This window comes from Rhinolophus sinicus, chromosome 6, assembly GCF_057876585.1.
Source record: "Rhinolophus sinicus isolate RSI-liver-muscle chromosome 6, RSI-T2T, whole genome shotgun sequence".
Taxonomy (NCBI): Eukaryota; Metazoa; Chordata; class Mammalia; order Chiroptera; family Rhinolophidae; genus Rhinolophus; species Rhinolophus sinicus.
In genome coordinates, this window is record NC_142506.1 from 9,925,403 (window position 1) to 9,944,916 (window position 19,514).

At 43.6% G+C, this 19,514-nt stretch overlaps 1 long non-coding RNA gene across 3 annotated transcripts in view; it reads left to right on the forward strand.

Moving 5' to 3' along the window:
* Positions 1–10,763: 10,763 nt before the first annotated feature.
* LOC141567877 (uncharacterized) overlaps positions 10,764–19,514 on the forward strand; it is a 33,207-nt gene continuing 24,456 nt past the window's right edge. For all 3 annotated transcript variants that reach the window (XR_016021493.1, XR_016021492.1, XR_016021494.1), the window contains exon 1: positions 10,764–10,895. This is a non-coding gene — a long non-coding RNA (uncharacterized LOC141567877). The remainder of the gene's footprint in view (positions 10,896–19,514) is intronic.

Here is a 19,514-nt window from a genome sequence, read left to right on the forward strand (position 1 = left end):
TGAAAAGTTCAGGTCATCTAACTTTTTCACGCAGCCTTTCAGCACTTCCAAATAGTAAACTTGGTTAACTGTTAGTCCAGTTGGTACAATGTCTTAATGAATAATCCCTCTGATAGCAAAAAAGGTTAGCGACATCGTTGCCACCAGTTCCCGAACTCAATTGTCAGACCTCGTATATGTTGCCTCTTGACTCCAGTAATGATCTAGGGGTAGATATGACTATGGGAAATCTATGGCTGAGGAGGATTCAGTGATTGGTCCCAATGTAGCCACTGATGGTGCCTCTGTAAAGCCTGGTTTAGTAAAGCTTTATCACTGTGTTATTTCTTTTTACTTATTCTTCAAGGTGTACATTGGGTCTAAACACACACACACACACACACTTTTTTTTTTTTGATAGGTGAAGTTGGTTAAAGCAGAGGGCATTTCAGATGGAGAGAACGAGGTGTTATTTTAGCCAGGGGTAGAGCACGATTACAAAATATGTACCACAAAATCTTCCCTCGTGACCAGAGGTAGTCAAAAATACAGCACAGACTTTCTAGAAGCACACTAAAGAAAGAACAGGAAAACAAAAACAAAAAACGATGGAATTAAACAGAGAAGATTATCATGTTCTCTGTAGAAGAAAAACCAGAAAATTCCTCACGGGCCCTGTATTAGTGTTTATGGTTGCAAGCAACAATTGGTTGGTTTAACTTAAGCAAATGAAGAAGGAAAGACCAAGGAACTGGGTTTCTTGAATGAGTGAATGAATGAATGAATGAATGAATAAATAAATACCTACACGAATGAATAACTAATGGGACACAGACCAAAAAAACAAAACAAAACAAAAAACACCTATATAAGGAACTCAAGAGTGACACTTGGCATGTAGCCCTTCAAAGGGGACAGAGCCCTATAGCTCTGTCATTTACCAGAATAACACTATTGCAGAAACAGCAAATAAAATCATGTTTCCTGTCCTCTCGGCGGGTTTATAATACATTGAACATAGAGAAAATTGACTCTGCTTCCACTTTGATTCTTCCAAGTTCTCAGATAAAACAGACAATTTACAACTTCCATGCGCTTTCCTTCTATTTCTCTTCCGATTTGCCTTTTCCTAGTGTGATGACATCATGCAATCCTGTTTATCTGCTCCTTGCCTTGGCCAACTTCCTTTGCTTTCACACCCATTGCAGAAGGATTTTTGCGTTTCCTTCAAGGATTTTATTTTTATACCCTGCTTGTCTGCACTTAATTTACATCTTCTCCTCCGGCTTCAAAGGTTTGCCGAGGCTGTGACTTCACCTCCTCAACCGCGGTCACTTTCTTCTTTGAAGTAGAGTTTTCTTTGGAAGGGAGATGCTGTGTCTTTTGGCTCCCTCCGCTCATCCGCGCTGTCAGGAGATGAGGGCAAACCACTGCTGCCCTAAGGATTTTGTGGGATAAACCTGATACTTTCTGGATAGAAGTAGCCAGCACGCTTCCCTGCTATGACTTGAAACAAGAGAGAAAAATGCCTGTACGTTTAGGTGAAGTCTTCAGTGGGTCTGCTTCTTGAGCATTGCTTTGCTGTGGGAATGTTTTGGGCATCAGAGGGCACACACACAGCCCCACAAATCACCGGGGTGGGGGGTACAGGCAGTGGGCTGCCTTTCTTTGTTGCCCTCAATTTCCACAGCAGAACCTTCCTTCTTCGCTGCACCTATCCTGATCGCACTTGGAGTTTACAATACAAGATTTGTTTTTCATCCTGTTCCACGTCCTTGGAGAGAGCTCACTTTGATGACAGTGCCAAGAACTAATTGTGAGGGGGACCTGTTGCAGGGGAGGATAAAGCCCACAGAGGCCAGAGGTCTTAGCATCCTGCAGAGAAGGGAGGTGCCGTACGAGATGTGATTCCAGGGAAGATTCCAGACTTCCTTTCCTTGAGACCTCTCAGAATAGGATGTCCGATTCTCCCGCTGGAAGTAGTACTCAATGTCCTGTTTGGAAGGGACCACAGAAGCCTTCGAGTTCAAACATTTTATGAATGTGAATTACTTGGGCTATAAAGTTCACGCTGTGGCCCAACTCACCAGAACCAATGTGGTACAACTGAAGAGAAGCAGCTTAGAGTCAGGTCAACCAGAGTCAGAATGCTAGCCCTGCCCCTTGGTAGGGTCACTTAAGCCAAAATTAACAGCAGTGGCAAGCATTTATTAAGCACCTACTATGGGCAAGACACTGGGATAACTGCTTTATCTTCAACAGCTTGTTCAAGGAGTAGTTACTATCATTATTATTATTATTATTATTATTATTATTATTATTATTATTTTACAAAATAGAACACAAACACAGGAATTCAGGAGTGGCTCCTGTGGTTACAGAATTAATGAAGAAAAGAATCAAGTCTTAGGGCGAGGTCTTGCACGCTTGTGGGCTGACCAACTGCATAATACTCTAAATACCTTCACCTTGCCCCGCCTTGTTGCCTTATCTGGAAAATGAGGCCAATCATTCTGCTTATGGATGAATAGGGCTGAAGAAATTTGCGGCAGGATTGTGAAAGTGACTAGCTGGTTACCTAGAATGTAGGCTTCCGGCGTGATTGTCAATGCTCTTCTCTTTCCTCCCTTCCCTCTTCTGGCAACTAGAAGCCCTAAATCTCAGCTTGGGAGGCAGTAGACAAAAGACATGGTTGTTTTCTATGGCCACTGGGGATCGCTTGGTGATTTGGCCCAGTGGATTCACAGGGTGACTTGCCCGCTCCCAGCCAGCCCCATGAGAGCAAAGGCCTGGGAAGGGCAATGCGAGCTGCCAGGGACCTCACTCTCCCCTTGGCACATCCTGCTCAGCACGAGGCCCGATGCATGTTGGCCAGACCAGGCTTCCTATTGTTCCCTATTTCACAATATGTTGATGAAATGTGGTTCAAAAGAGCACTAACTGAGAATTACACAACCTCCCACTCCTTCAGCATTGAGAAACTAAAGCATCCTTCCACTTCTCTGCAGCCCAATAGGGGACTCCAGTCAACCTCCCAGGCCCTTGGAATTCCGGTGGGGAAACCTAAATCTGAAGCCCGCTTTAGTCTTCTTTCCCTAGGGAGCTGTTGTTAGGCTGCTTCATAGAATTCTCACAATGATCCTCCAGTGTCAGTGCCCAACTTCACACACAGGAAACTGACACTTGGCAAGAATCAGTAACTCACTCAAAGTCATGCATGAAGGATTCAAACCATATCTGTTTGATTTCAAAGCTTTTTATGTTACTTCACTTTCCATCATTACACTGGACTGGCAGTCCAGGGGACAGTATTTCGAAAAACTATCCATCCATCCATCCATCCATCCACCCATCCATGCACAAATATTTATTGAGAGTCTACTATGTGCCACGCAGAAATAGACATTGGATCTATAGCTGTGAACAAACATCACTTTTTGGTTCTGACACCCGGCTTGCAATCAAAGTGAGGAGGAAATAGACCATGAACAAACATTTAAGTACACGACATGTCAGGTAATAATAAGTGCCAAAAAGAAAAGAAAAGTAGAGCCAAGGAAGGCTTCTCTGTGCAGGTGACCTCTGCTCAGGGCCTTGGATGAAGTAGGAAGTGATTCATGTGGATACAGGGGAGGGGCATTCCAGGAAGTGGAGACAACAAGTGCCAGGTTCCTGAGGCAGGCGTGCGCCCCACATGTTTGAAGGAGAGAAGTAGGCCCCTGTGGCTGGCTGGAATCGGTCATACACATGGTACAAATGATCCCGACGAGGCCATTGTGGGGACCTGGTGTTTTATTGTAAGAGACATGAGCTGGGTGGAGAGATGAGGGCTGTGACCTTCAGCCAATCTCATCCCTGGGAAACGAAGGGCTGGGACTCCATAGGTGGTTCCCAAGCTGGCTGTACCAATTCTCTAAGCATCAGGTAAAGATGTAACTGCCTGGACCCCGACCCAGAGACCACAATTCAGTCCACCTAGGGCCCCAGCTCCACTGGAGGTTCTGAAACCAGGTAAAACTGGCAACCATTTCCTAGATTCTTTCTAGAATTTCCCTGACCCACTCCTCTATTCAGGCGCCTATGTCTGTGTAGGGGGAAGAGCTGTAAATACAACATGAAATATTAGCAGGTGTGAAAAGGCTTGTTATTGTCATCTGTGGAAGCGATTACAGTATGATCTCATCACTTCCCTCTCATCGCTGCTTCCTTTCTTCCTCTGAACATGAGAAAGACATTAACTAGCTAACGAGACCAAATTACTCTATTCTAATGCTGAAGGCCCATGGAGCAAACGCTCTATTTCTCTGTGTACTTTCTGACGGCCTGCAAATTGACCCGATCAAACTGGAAACTTATGCGCTATCTAAATAATCTGCTTGATATTCTGTAACATTACTTCAATTACTCACCCTTTCAATAAATTTAACCTATTGGTCTGGATGCCTTATTCTATTTCACACTCTCTATTGCTCCAGAAAAGCCTCAGTGGTCTCCTATTGAATGTAAAATGACTTAAAAAGCTCAGGGAGGGCGGCTGGATGGCTCAGTTGGTTAGAGTGCGAGCTCTTCACAACAAGGTTGCTGGTTCAATTCCCACAAGGGATGTTGGGCTGCGCCCCCTGCAACTAAGATTGAAAACAGCGACTGGACTTGGAGCTGAGCTGCGCCCTCCACAACTAGATTGAAGGACAACAACTTGGAGTTGATGAGCCCTGGAGAAACACCCTATTCCCCAAAATTCCCCAATAAAAAATTTAAAAAAACAAAAAAAAAAAGCTCAGGGAATTTTCCTACCCTTTACACCCCTTTATACCAAACCCAGGCATGATAATAGACATGAGACATTGCTATATGTTCAGGTGGATGACTTTTGGATTTGAGCACTGACATAGACAGCTCTGTCTACCAATTCCTGTGCTATGTTCTAGATTAGCACGAGCACATTTCATCATGTGTCATCACGTGGAAACTCTGATGCCCAATCCTGCAGCGGATTAGCGTACACCACAGATTTCTCTGGCTCTAGCTCAGCAAACTTTTTCTGTAAAGAACCAGAAGCAATTCTTTTAAGCTTTTCGGACAATGTGGACTCTGTCCCAACTAGTCACCTCTGCCACTGTCGCACAAAAGCCACCACAGACAATATGAAAGTGAAGCGGCGTGGCTGTGTTTCCATAAAGCTTTATGTACCGAAACAGGAAGTGGCCTGGATTCGGCCAACAGGCAGTCGTTGCCAAATCCTGATCTAGTCTTTGTTTCCATTGTCTTCTTGTCGTTTTAGATGATGACAGTCAGGCTCAGAGATGACACTGACCTTGACTTGCAGTAGCACAGCTGAGAGGGAACCGGGGTCTCCCGACCCTCTGGTCAATTCTCTGTTGGTGACACCAGGCGGCCCTTCCCAGGTGTTATGTTGACATTCAGTTCACACGCTCCATCTTCAAATGCACAACTAGGAGTGAGTTCAGCAGAGGTTGGTGATCTGAATCTGGGCCTGGGACCACTGCTAGGAGCCCCTGTGCCTCTGGTTCTGGGGCTGTGGAAGGCATCTTAAGCTCTTTTAAGGTGTATTTATACCTTCTGCAACCACAGCAGGAAAGAACCGAGATACTTTAAAAACTGAGAATAATTTCTTTTGTAATCAGCTAAGAATAGGGCATCAGGGTTGGCCCCAAACACATCTACAAATGTATGTAATCCGTTAGCCATTTCTTTTGGAAATAACCTGTCCCCTCCGATGGCTTCCTGCTTACTTTCCTCTGAGGATAACTGGTACCCTGTACCATTGATTTCCACTAAAATCTCACTTTTGGGGAACTAAACTCCCATCCATTTTACTGTTTTGAAAAGTGAAATAAAGGTAAGTGGATTGTTTATCTTGATGGGACAGGAAATTCCAAACTCCAATTTCCTAGGAATCCTGCAATCTTGCCTCAAAATATTGGATGCATTTTTGTCTTTTTGCAGTGTTTTTTCTTCCTCTTTTACTCTCCCTTGCAATAACAAAGACCTTACATTTATTCTGTATTTTCCTCTTCCATATAGGAATCCCTCATAGAGTTCACTTTTGATCAGTCTGAAGAATTCTGGAATTTGCTGCAAAGTTGCCACTTCCTGTTTATTGATGAAAATTGGATGACAATACTCCTTCTTGCTAATTGCAATTCTCTCTACCTTATGCTGCTGACTTCCCAACAATGATTCCAGGGTCACCTCATGCTCCTTTCCCAATTATGATAATCACACCCATATCTTAAGCTAAACCTTAAATCCCAAAATGGTTTATTGCCCACTCATTTCAGGAATAAAATAAAAAGAAATGCTATTTGTGGACATTTTGTGGAATACTGTGGACAAACTATGATGTTTGTTACTTTTATAGTTTTCATTTTCAGCATTTCTTCCAGGCTATTTTTTGTTTCTGCCAGCTGTCTGGATACTGGAATAAAAAAACCTTAATTGGTTTCCAGCATCTGGTTACTGGGCCTCCCGCTTTCTTAAGTTTTAGGAGTAAAATGTTCTTCCCTCACTATTACTAAAAACTAATTTTCTTTAGTGATTTAAAAATGTTTGAAGGGAAATATAGCCCTGCCCTTTTAAGGATCAAAAGCTATTTGTATCAGCAGAAAATAAGGTTGTAAAAATCCCATAAGACAAAAGCTATAATTAAAAAGTGATCTTAAATAATTCTATGCAAAATAAATTCTACCCAACAAAGTACTAATAGTTCAAAGGAAGAAATGATGTAGATCCGTAATTTCCTATAGACCTTTTGAAAACTGGAGCAAGAATCGGAATGACTATGACAAAAAGAAAAGAAAAAAATCAGGGACGAATTATGTCCTTTAGAAACTGGCCTTCCCCAGCGACACCACACTATGAAAAACCAAGCTGGAGCCATGCGTAAGATAACTAAGGTAAGCTATATTTTGGTTGTTATTTTTATCAATAATCCTAAAAAAGAAAAAGAAAAAAAAGTTACCCTAACAGGGAAAAGATGATTGGATAATAGGGTTTCCTTGGAGACCTTTGGGCATATTGATCCCAATATTTGTACCAATTTCTATCCCAGCTTTTACTAGGTTGACTGATCGATCAAATGGTTGATTGCCTACTGTGTGCCATGTATTGTGCTGGGCACTATGATGGTAGTTTCTGTTTTACAGGTCAACGTTGCTGCTACTAGCGTTTGACTTTCCTGCAGTTACTCATGTGAAGTCATCTTCCCATCACTTCTCCCTAAGTTATTCATTCCCATGGTCACAGCCCATTCTTCTGACAGTAAAGTATAGGAACAACATATTTCCACAAGTGTTACTCTTAGCGTTACACTTCATGAGCTCCTTTCTTTCACTCTTCAAACCCCAGTCTCCATCCATTGAGCACCTATTATGGACCTGATGACATGTAGGCACTAAGAGTACAAGATGAGTGAAGCATGGAGTCCTCTGTTCTAGCTGGAGAAACATCCGTTTGAGCAAAGAAATGTCATGTGTCAGCACAAATACGTCAATACAAGACAAGAGTCACTGGAGACAAAGGGGAAGAATTTGAGAGCCCCAGCACAGATGGCGATCTTCCCAGAAGGAGTGACACTTGATTTGAATCTCATAGGTAAATAGAGGTATTATTACCCCTTTTGTGTGTCCAGCTCCACTGTTTCTGATAGATCTTTAAATTCAAGAATATGAATTCTGAACTCCCTGTCCAAACTCCGTCTTGGAAGACATTCAAATGCATCTTAATCTACCCTAAAGTCCTTCCTGAATGATAATTTACCACTATTTTAAGATTAGATTAAGTACAAAACCCCCTTACTGCCAGGAAATATTTTTATCTACTTGTGACACCATCCCAGAGATTGCAGTTGACTTTTGAACACCATTTGTTTGAAAGTCCTCTGACATATGTCTTTATTATTTCTCTAGTGAGTTCTGCTAGGTCTCTTTGGAAATAGATCTCTTGTTACTTGATTGTCTTGAAAGACCCTGTCCTTGTGTGGGGAGTTCTGTACAATGCTGGATTCCTTAACATGTTTCCATAGCTCTATGTGTTTTTCTCTTTCTGCCCCAGTTATATGACAAAATTAAGGAGTTGAATGTAACTGAACAGCAAAAAAGGGAAAAAGAAAGAAACATGCAAGAAGGACCAGAGGTGGGGTAGGGGGCATCCAATGTGCTTTGGGAGGAGGCAAGAGATAAAGCTGGGGAAACAGGCAAGAACCAGGGCATGAAGTGTTTTCTACTTCTGAGCTTTATCCTTGGAAAAATCGGAGACTCATGAACGATTTTTACCACCTCAATGAAGCAAGGGGATAATGCAGCCTTTTCTTAAAGTGACTTCAGTGGCAATAGCGAGAATGGATTGAAGGGATTCAAAGGGAACAAGTTTGGAAGCTACTGAAAAACATCTAATCAGGAGGAACTATATTGGGGGCTAGAAGAGAGCTCAAGAACAGGAAATGAAGAAATGTTTTAAAGAGGTGAAACTGTCAAAATTTAGTTCATAAAGATATCGCTGACTGAATGGATTAATTCATTCATTTGTTCAGTTATTCATGTGTTCATTCATTCATTCTACAAAGATTTTTGACCGCTCTATGCTCGGCATACATGTGATGCAAGGAAGTGAACAAAATGAATGCTCAGCTCTCATTTGGTTTACAGCTTAGGGGGAGTGGGGGACGATGATAAGAAGTAAATATAAACATAGTTGCAGAGTTATTAGAAATAAAATACATGTAACCTTTACGGGGGTTGGTTTTGTTTTTTTAATGGGGATGTCAGGGAGACCTTTTTGATAAGGAGATATTTGAAAATGCACCTGAAAGAAGTAAAGGAATGATACAATGCCCTGTAATACAGTTAGAGCAAGAATTTTCTGGACAGAGCCAATAAGACAACCACAGTCTCTAAAGCACTGCCTGCTGGGATACTGTTGTGAGGAGAAGCCAGTTGGAGGGTTCTGCGTTTCCCAAAAGTGTCATTTGCCTCCAGTGTCCCTTTTCCTTTGAACCCCAGTCACGAAAGCTTCTTTGCTCTCTTCTCGCTGGGTCTATTTTAGCCTGTTGGCATTGTAAAGACACAGGGTATCCTTAGCTCTTGGAAACAGCAGGCATCTGAAGGGTCTTGATGCCTCATTTTTGTTTTCAGTGCTGTTTTTTGCTTTATTTCTTTTTTTAAAATTTCTTACAGAGGCTATTTATTATACGGCAGCAGTCAGCATGCCCCAAACAGAATTGCTTTTCATAATAAACCTATTCATTTTCTGGCATGTCAGAAATTTCTCAAATTGATACTTATAATAAATATGATTAATACCATATTGTATTTCAGTTGTTGCTGTAAAATAATCGGGAACAAATATCATATTGTGATGTTGACAGTGTTGGGTCGGTTGGTGCCAAACAGCGGGAACAGCCAGCTGTATTTCATTAACAGCCACATTGCTACAGTGCTATTAAGTTTTTCATAATCCCTTTACTCGGGGTTGATCATTCATTCCGTTAGACAAATTCTTGCAACAATCACACTGGGAGTAAATCTGCCAGCAACAATCTCAGCAAGACGAAGACAGGCTCTCACGGAGCCACGAGGTACCTCTGCCTATGAAATGTGCTAGGCGGGTATTGCGATGTTGGGGTCGAGAATTAAGGGCTAATCAGGGCCATGAAAAGGGGTTAAGGCTCACAGAAATGCAACCAGAGCGCTTGCATCTGGAGAGACAGAAGGGGGAGAAAGGGGCACAACTTTACAAGGAAGGTAAGATGTTTCATGATTCTTCAGGCTTGTCCCAATCTACCTGCTTCTCCCTTTGTCATCTTTACTGCTTCTGCCAGTGACTGGAAGTTCTCCAAATACATGACACAGGTCCCAGGCTCCGCACTTTTGCATTTGCAAAATGTAACTTTCACTTCCTCATATGCCCTCCCTGCTTCCTTGCAAAGTTTGGTAGACTCTTACCCATCATTCTAACCCTGGTTCAAGTGTCAGTTCTTCCCGACACTTGTCCCCCCCCCACTGTGCTACACTGGGAGCGCTCACTTGCCAATGATGCTGCATCTCATGCTGCCTTGCAGTTTCCCGTGTGTCTCTCGCTTTAGGCGGAGTTCTCCTTGAAGGCAGGCCTTAGGCTTAGTACCAAGCAGAAGGTGGCTTGGCTTAGAGAAAGTGCTGAGTAAATAACCGTAGGACTGAACTTGACTGAGAGGGCTCGGAAACCATCTGGCCATAACAGAGCCAGAGCTGCTGGCCACTCGCACAGCACACATAGGATACCCGCTCACCAAGTGCTGACCGCCCGCCAAGGGCCTGAAACGCTTCAGGACATTTCTTGTGGACGAATCCATGAACGTGCACACACAAAGGACAGAGGCATGACACATTTCCCTAGAATCATGGGTTCTCACCTGGGGACAACCTTTTCCAATAATTTCCCCTGAGTCTGCATCGACTCACTTAGAGAGTTTTATAATAATGGAGATTCCTGGGCCCAAACTTGACCTTACTGTATTACTCATGTATCCATTGAGCACTCGTGTACTGAATGCCCATTATTCGTCAGGACACCGGCTGACACTGAGGAGAGGCTACTGAGTAAAGCTACCATTGGCCCTGCATTCATGCACCTTTCAGTCTCGTGTGTGGAGCGGTGGTTTGCGGAGAGCCACCAACTGAGTAATTACACAACTAAATACATAATTAGAAACTGTGAAAAGAAAAATTCCAGGGTGATAGGAGCATGTCCATGACAGGGTCTGCCCTTGTCTGAGCTGATGAGTAGAAGTCAAACTGGCGAGCAGGGGATGGGAGGCAGAAAACACTCACGCAGAGGCCATGCTGCTGGAAGGAGCGGGCAGCATTTGAAGAACTGAAGGCAGGTCGGGGTGACGGCAGTGCCGAGAGGGAGCTGGAGAGGTAGGCGGGGCAGGACCAGAGGGAACTGTGAGACCATATTACAGTGTTACTCTTGGTTCTAGGAGCTTCGGGAGACCTTTCGGGAGATTTCATCTAGTGAGTGAATGTTGAGCCCGATTTTTGTCTACAATGATTACTCTAGCTGCGACAGCCTACAATAGGAAGAAGATGTGTAGAAACAGATCCAAAAGTCAGGAGGTCCTGACAAGGGTCCATGTGTCTATGTAAGGATAGTAATGCTGGGGGTAGAGAAAGGTTGGTGGATGCTAGAGATATTTGGGGAGGATCTACCACCAGGAATTGGTGTCAGATTGAATAAGGATGAAAAGAAACGACTAAAGATGACAGTTTTTCAGGAGCAGTTGGACAGATGTGATAAGACGAGACTCAGATTCTTCAGATCTGGGGAGGCCCCCAAGATCTGTATTTTCAACAAGCACTCCATTTGATTCTTATCAGCCAACCTGGCACAGGTACAGCCAATGGACGTTCAATAATCTCTGGTCTGATGTCCTACAACAATCTCACAAGCTGTTAGTCTACAGTGAGTGTCAAATGTCCCCATCGGTCACCTGAAAAGTTTCACATCTGAATCTCAGTTCTTCTGGACACCTTTTCCCCCCAACTCTACTTATCTCCCTAGCTCAGAGTTGTGAGAATTTCATGAGGCGATTCATTCACTCAAAAATATTGACGAAGTGCCTACTATGTGCTAGAATCTGTGCTAGGCAGTGGATTCAGAATGGAACAGGCATGATACATGCCCTCAAGGAGCTCAGCGTCAACTGAGAAAAGCAGCTGTGGGATTAATTTCACAGCAACGTAATTAAATGCTATGCCATATAGAAGCCCAGAGGAGTTAGCAATGGCTCCCTAAGACATGGAGACTTTTGAAGTACATCTTTCAGGACAAGCAGGACTGAGCCAGAAGAGCATTTGAATCAAGGAAAAGCAGGAATCCTTTGCACAGAGTAGGTAGTTAATATTCCTTCCCTGTCTTCCTTCCTCATCCTCTTCCTTCCGTTCTTCTATGCTCAAATCCCCATCCTTCCCTTTCTTCATTAGCTACTATTTTTACTGTCTACCTCCCAGAAAATGTACAAGTTATTTAGCTCAAGCTTCAATGGTTTTCCTCCCATCCATGCCAGAACATATTACTGTTAATACATCATGGCTACTAACAATATTACTATCACTTCCTATTTTTCTGAATCTTCACGTGTTTTCTCCTTCCTATAGTGTCCTTTCTTTGTACTGAGATTCGTGTCACCGTGTGTAAACCCAGGGCCCTATACGGACACTAGCATTCTAGCATTTAGCTCCAGTAGTTTCTAGAAGCACTTTCTGTGTCAGCGGTCTCTCTGTCGTTGGATGGTAGAAGACATATATCCTTACCCCATTTTTTTCCATCATGTTCAGAGAGATTGAATGATTTCCACAAATTCACCCAAGGGGAGGGGGAGAGCTCATCCTCGCTACACCCAGATATCTTTGCCAGATGTAAGCAACACTAAACCAAGAATGCCATCTCCACAACAAAGACCCCACACAATCTACAGCCTGCCCTAGTATCCATGCATTTGTTAAAATTCGAACTTTGTATCATTTTACATTTTGTTATGTTTATTTTCAGAAGTGGAAACATCTGGCTTTACTAAACCTTGGGGCCCTTTGCTTTTCTAGATTGTCACCATCAACTGTAGCTTGTGTTCTCTCTTGAATATGTGTTAAAAGGTTGAGTTATATGCCTCCTAAGGATGTCACCCAGGAGGGGAAATCTGGCTTCTCAGCTCAGTCTGTTCTCTTACCAAGTGATTGCATGATGTTGCTCCCCAAAATGCAGCTCTGTCTCCACAGACTCCTGCTGGGGGAAGAGGGGGGCTGGAAAGATGTGGTGTCTCAATCTGGGCAGCTTTCTTAACCGCTGTGTGTGGGGCGCACCCTTCGTGATTGGCTGGGATGCTATTGTACGTTCTGTTTTGAACGTGCTGGGCCCCCACCCGTACAGGATGTGCTCCCCCATGGCGGGGTCTGCCCGAGCTTTCCTCACAAACTACTTGGATGCATAGCGCACTCTGGGATGCAGCATGGTTAGAGACCCTGAGGAAACGCTGCAGCTTTAGCCTGAGGCCTCTCCACTGCTCTTCGCTCTTTTGGAAAATGCCCAGTTGCCTCTTCAGCTGCCAAAGATCTCCCAAAATGTTGTGTGAACGCTGGGTCTCGTCAAAGGTGTGTGTCATGGTGGCCCTTGTTTCAAGCTGGGTTCCCCTCTCTATCTCAGGGACTATGTGGTTTACCTGCCATTTAGACAGAATACAATTTACAGGGAATAAAAGGTCACATGGCACAGATGCAGCTATTCTCAACTGTAGTGTCAGGTCTTGTGTGTATATCATAAGTACTATTTTTTCATTGATTAAATAAGTCAATGAATGTTTCTGAGTGCTTTCTATGTGTCCATAGGTCAAGGATTTTCCATGTCAGTCTCACTCAGTTGATTTCTATGTTGATCAGCACTCTCTTGATGGCTGATGCTAAAAGCTACTTCAACTGGTGTAGACAAAAGGGGTCATGCATGTAAAGAATCCTGGGGAGATCTCACAGAACCACAGGCCGGGCCCGATGACCGGGCCTCCGGCCTAACGGACTTGAGAGTTCAGCTGCTCATTTCTCGTCTCTGTTTCTCTCTGTGGACCCATTTCATTCCCTTCTACACCAGGTCGGCTTCCAAGGATTGGGAAGTGGGGTTGCCAACACATCCTCAGCTTCACATGCTACATGTTCTACCATCACAGAAAGTCTACAACTCTTTTTCGAAATTCCAGTTTCAACCATTCCTGGGAAGGTGACTCACTGGTGAGTTCTGGGTCAGATACTCACTCCTCAGCCAACTCACTGTGACCACAGAAGGAAGCAGGATCCTGAGCCCTGATAGAGGCATACGTTTCACCATGATGCTTACTTGAATAGGAGAGAAGGGGTTGGCGGTGCCTGGACCAAGGTCACTAGGAATATAATATTATCGATATAACTGAGGCGTGAATTATCTGACTAAGCGTGATGCTGGCCCATTGTCTTATTCAGCAGGTACATTTAAGGGGCCTTATTTGAGCCAGCACTGCTCCGAGCACTGAAAATACAGTGGTGACCAAGGCAGTCCTGCTATCGCGGTGTTTACCTTAAGTAGGGAAGGTAAACATAGGTAAACAAAGAAAGAAAGAAGAAAATCACAGGTAGTGACGGACACTAAATAGAGCATGCGAGAAACAGCACCAAGAAATGGGTGAGTGAGCACTTCAGCTTGCGTGGTAGGAAAAACCTCTGTAAAGAAGGGACATAGAGCTGAGACTGGAATCATTTCATGACCTGGAGCATTTCAGGCAGAGGGAAGAGCCAGAGCAAAGGCTCCAGAGCTGGAATGAACCTGGCACGTTCAAGGAATGGAAAGATCATGTGGTTAAGGTGCTATAAGGGTGGCACGGGGTTCAACAGACCTCAGGGGCTCCAAGGCTGTGTGTGCTCCTTCTAATCTATCTCAACTGCCTGTGCTCAGAATTCAGGCAAGAATTAGCAGGGGGAAAGCTATCCGGACTCTCCTTTGGTGCCTCAGAGAAAAGCCGAGAATGTAACATCCCAGATATGTAGTCCATCAGCCCCACTCTCCCTTGCATACTCTCACTGACAGAAAACTCACTACCATTTCATGTTCAGACAGGTCTACCTGTTAGAAAATCCTCTCTTCCTTTGAAAATGCCAATCCTATCTTACCTGTTCACATTTCCTGCACATTGGAGCTCATGTTGCTTTTCTTAACAGGCAGGATAAAGCTAGACCCTCTTCTGCCCACATGTCTTGTCAGAGGTTGGAAGTCAATGACTGTATCTCCTTCGGTTCTCTCCTTCATGGCCAGCATCTCCAGATTCCTTTAGCATTTCTCAGGGGGGAGCTGTGAAGACTCTGGCCACCCTGGATAACCTCTTCTTTTTAAAGGTGTTGTCTGAAGAGTGTGGTCTGACCACTACCAAAGGCCTTGGGATCAATACCTCTCTTGTTTTGGACTTAATATCTTTACTAACATTGCCTAAGAACTGAATGTTTGGGCAGTATCATCCCCTGAAACCCATAGCAGTTTTGCCTTAGGCATCTCATCCTTGACTGCTTGATTTTGGCATCGGGAAACTCAATGGCATCTGAGTTTGGGAAATCAGACCAAATACTCTGCAACTGTGAGGCATGCCACACTATCCCACGTAATCAGAACTGTTGTAGCACCTCAGTTATGTGGACTTCAAGCCTCTATCCCCCAACCAGCCAGGATTAGAGATTCCCGACAAGGAAACAAGCTGGCAGGAAGGGTTTAGAATATATATTTTATATATATTTCTGTACATATTCTACTAGACCATATATACTAACACATGGACGTTCTAATAGAATACATATGTACACACATGCTATATATATATATATGTATACATATGGTTCAATGTGGGTCAACTATTTTATTATATTATACAAGGGACTTAACAACTCAATAATTAAAATTACAACCCTGACAATTTTCATAGGCCACATTATTCAAGAGGACGTTAACTATCTTCCACAGTAGGTTTAAGGAAGTTGGCGAGTAGTATCATTCACATGAAGAAGGATTGCAAATGGCAGGGAGCAAAATAAAAACAGGTGCTGGATGTCCAGCGCAAGCTCAGATAGTTGAGTCAATAGTGTTTGCTTCTGTTGCCTGACTTTACTCTGCGACTTTGAGTCTGGGTAAGGCTGGGGCCAGTGGGGAGGGGTGGGAGGAAACTGATATGAATTGAGCTAGACTTGGTGCATTCGTATACATGATCTTACTTTATCTCACAATCACCCTTTGTAGAAGATTTTATTGCTCCCATTTTGCAGATGAGGAAAATAAGAACCAAAGAGTCCCAGATTTGAGTGAGTCTGGGTGAAGCCTGTGTTCCATGACCCCTGACTCACTAGAAGGATCTTTAAAGCATCCCATTTGTCAGTCTATGGAATCTTCTGTCAAGTTCTGCTTCCTCAGTTCCAAGGAGCAGAGGTTATTAGAGAGGGACAGAAATGACTTCATTTCTAATTTTTCTTTTTCCTTTGTCTCTTTCCTCCCTCATTTCACCTTTCAAAATAATTTCTTCAAGCACATTTCCTTTCCAAATTTCCTCTTGGCCTATGCACCATTTCCTCTTTTAAGATTGTAACAAATAGCTCTCGAATTGGCGAATTGCAAGGAATAAGTTATTCCCTGAGAATAATTAAGTCTTTGTTAATTGTATATTTGGAAAAGAGTAGAGAGAAGGCTCTTTTTTAGTCTACCCAGGAATTGCAATATAGCACTTAATTTATCAGGACAAAATGGCTTCGTTTTAATGGGTATTTTAAGAATGATATCAAAAATGGCGAGAAGACACCAATTTCTTCATATCCAAATAATGTAATATTAAAAACCTTCCTAAGGAATCAATATAGTGGAAGTTCTTTAAAATATAATCCTTGAGATATCTGAGTTTCCACATACTTTGTCTTATTTAAATATTTATCAGTTGCCATCGCTTGAGCTTTGTGCTTGATGATATATTTTTGAAAGTCCTAATAAATAGAACTTCAACAACAAAATATATTTTCCTACATTCCCATTCCTTTCACGTGCCATCTACGCCATCTGGTAAACTTATTCGGTGATGTACACGATTAATAATACTTTTTCGACATCTATTATCGTCCAGGCTTGTGCTAAATACCAGTGACAGGGTAATGATAAGAGAGATGTATGCCCACTCTCATGGAGTTTACAGCCTCTGAGGAATGAGGCCATAAATGAATAGAATAATAATAACTAATAATAATAAACAAACTATTAGAGAACCAAGACAGATAAGAGCAATGCGGGAAATAAATATAGAGACTAAGGGGCTGGGTTCATGCCAGTTTAGCCAGGGAGTCAGGGTTAGGAAACGGCATGAAGATTGAGACCTTGAGAATAAAAAGGGGTCCATCATGTAAGAGAAGACTAAGCAAAGGCTTCCATTCCTCTTGCAAAGCGAAGATGAGCCCTTATTTAACAGGCGATACCCGGGCGCACAGAGACTGTCACTGAATTTGTCCAAACCATGCAGCAAACCAACTGCACCGTGGAGATTAGAGAATATAGCGATCCTGCTTCCTGACTCTGAGCATTTTGTCTCTCCTCACCAGCCTGTTTCCTGTTTTCCCCTTTCTGCCTTTCTTTTTTTTTTTTTTTTGCCTCTCTCTGCCTCCCCGCTGTCATCTCCAGGGTTCCACTAGATTTCCCTTTTCTCTACCCTGCACAATATAGTTCAAAAAAACAAACGGAACAGGACAGCCTGAGACATGTTTATAGAGTGTGCTGGAGAATCTCAAAAGCCAAGTGTGACTGCGGCCAGGGGACCATCAGCCAGGCAGGCTGGACATTCTTTCTGGGGAGAAGGCAGGTCGCCTGCTTCAGCGGGCTTGTGCCTGGTTCTCTAATAATGGAGCGTTCCCTAATTGGTGCTTCCTTCACATCCATGGAAATAGGAGCATAAGACACAGAAACAAAGCCACATGTCAGCAGTTAAGCATAAGTGAGGGTTTAGACCCATCATTCCCTGGGCTTTGCAGTAATAGTTAGAACACATCTTAATGAGGAAGGCATACATCCTTGGGCGGGTCAGCTTCATATACGCCATCTGGCATGTGTTTTTCTGGTCTAAAATTATAGCAGTTCCCCCTCAAGCAATTTATATTTCTAAGAAGATGGGAGAGAGCTATGAGGAAATACCATCCGACAATTTCTTTGTCACTTAAATATAAAATAGAAATTAAAAGTCCAGAACAGTTATTACACTGGGGTTTTTAAAAATACACACAAATGAAGGAAGTTTGCCAAAAGGCTAACTGCAGATGTTTCTTTTTTTTTTTACCATTCTTGTGGATATTATGCATTGAGAGAGCATCACTGAAGTCATGGTTTTTTTAATTAAAGTCATTCCAGAGTCAGAGGATATTATCTGCTACACGAAAAGCTTGGCGCTCTCATTCCCCATTTTTAATTGCCTAAAAACAATCAAGTCAGATGGTTCTTCTCTGTTTCTTTCTAAATCCTTAGGAAAAACAATACAGAGCAGAAGGCAAAGAAAATCAACCAAATGTAGGGCTTGCCCAGAGAACTTCCGGAGGCCCTCACAGAAGCTTCTAGTCAATCTTTATTGTGAGCAGCTGCCAGATGGGAATTTCACTTCATAAATGTCGGAAGTGGAAGGAAGGGCAGGATCTTGCCTAGGATAGGCTAGTTGAAGGGAAGATAGTAGAGAAAATGACCACAACGATTCCTCCAGTTACACAATAGTGGACTTCACTTCCTGTGGGGGCCCTAGCTGCCCAGGAGACACACGACGACCATCTGGTGATCAAGGTGGTTACTGCTGAGGGGACGCTCCCCCTTCCAAAGACACCAATTCGATTATCTGTATTTAGGCTACATGTGAAACATCTCCCCAGGAATCCTGTCTTGCTTCTTGCTACTCCCAAATGTCTTGGTTTGAATTGGCTAACAAGAGGGAAAAACAGAGGTGTTCTTCCTTTCCATAAGCCAACGGCTTTCAAATGCTATTTCTCATTAGAAGCCTATTTCCAAATCTCCCACATCTCTGTGACTCAGAGAAGAGCAGAGCTGCCCGGTTTAGACTGGGCAGAGGTTCAGGGTTCTGCCTGGTTACTTCCCCCTCACTCCCCGTGGGGACCTCTGGGGTATCTTTGGGTGTCTTGGCATCTAATTGGAAACGTGAGAGAAGTGTCGGCTGGCTCTCCGTGTGTGGCCCTTTTGCCAATTCACTGTCTACCTGCAAAACGCTGAAGGAAGGTCTTGAGCGCATGCGGACGTGAAAAGTAGTCTGGGCCTGCTCTTCATCCCCTGTTGCTCCCCAGGTGAATTATAAACTTAGTTCTGCTGTCATAGGCATCCTCTGCTTCTCCAGAGAGCCCTACTATGTACCCCCATCACAAAGCCCTTTCTGTCCACAGGTGTGGTCACGTGTGTGGTGCAAATGTTCCCACCTCCTGAATCCTGTTCCTGGGGCGCTCTCCTCCCTGCTCTCCTCAGAGCAGCGTGCTCCCTCTTCTCTGCTCTCTGGTCTCGGTCCTGCCCTTCGGATCTCCTTCCTCATGTCCTCTCTACCTGCTCCCCTGGGCTTGGGAGTGCTTGCGTCCTCATCCCTCTCTCTCTCAGGACTTGGCTACCAGTTCTCCTTTGTGTTTTGCCCAAAGATCAACACCGACTATTTCATGTTCAATTCTGGCCCTCGGGACTCCAGCATGAACTTGGACCAATGGCTTTGCCTTTACAGAGTAACCCATATGCATACCAGGCAACGTGACAAGCAAAATCATGGCCAAATTCTTGTGGTAGCATCAATCTCTTGAGAGAGAGAGAGAGAGGGAGAGAGGGAGAGAGAGAGAGAGACTATACCTTAGTTTAACCATACAGGCCCTTAGCACATTTTTATTTTGCTTCTGAGATGACCGATAACTGTAGCATTAGTGTTAGAACACTTCAGAATTTGCCCCTGGGTTCACCTTGGACATCTTACTCATCCTAAG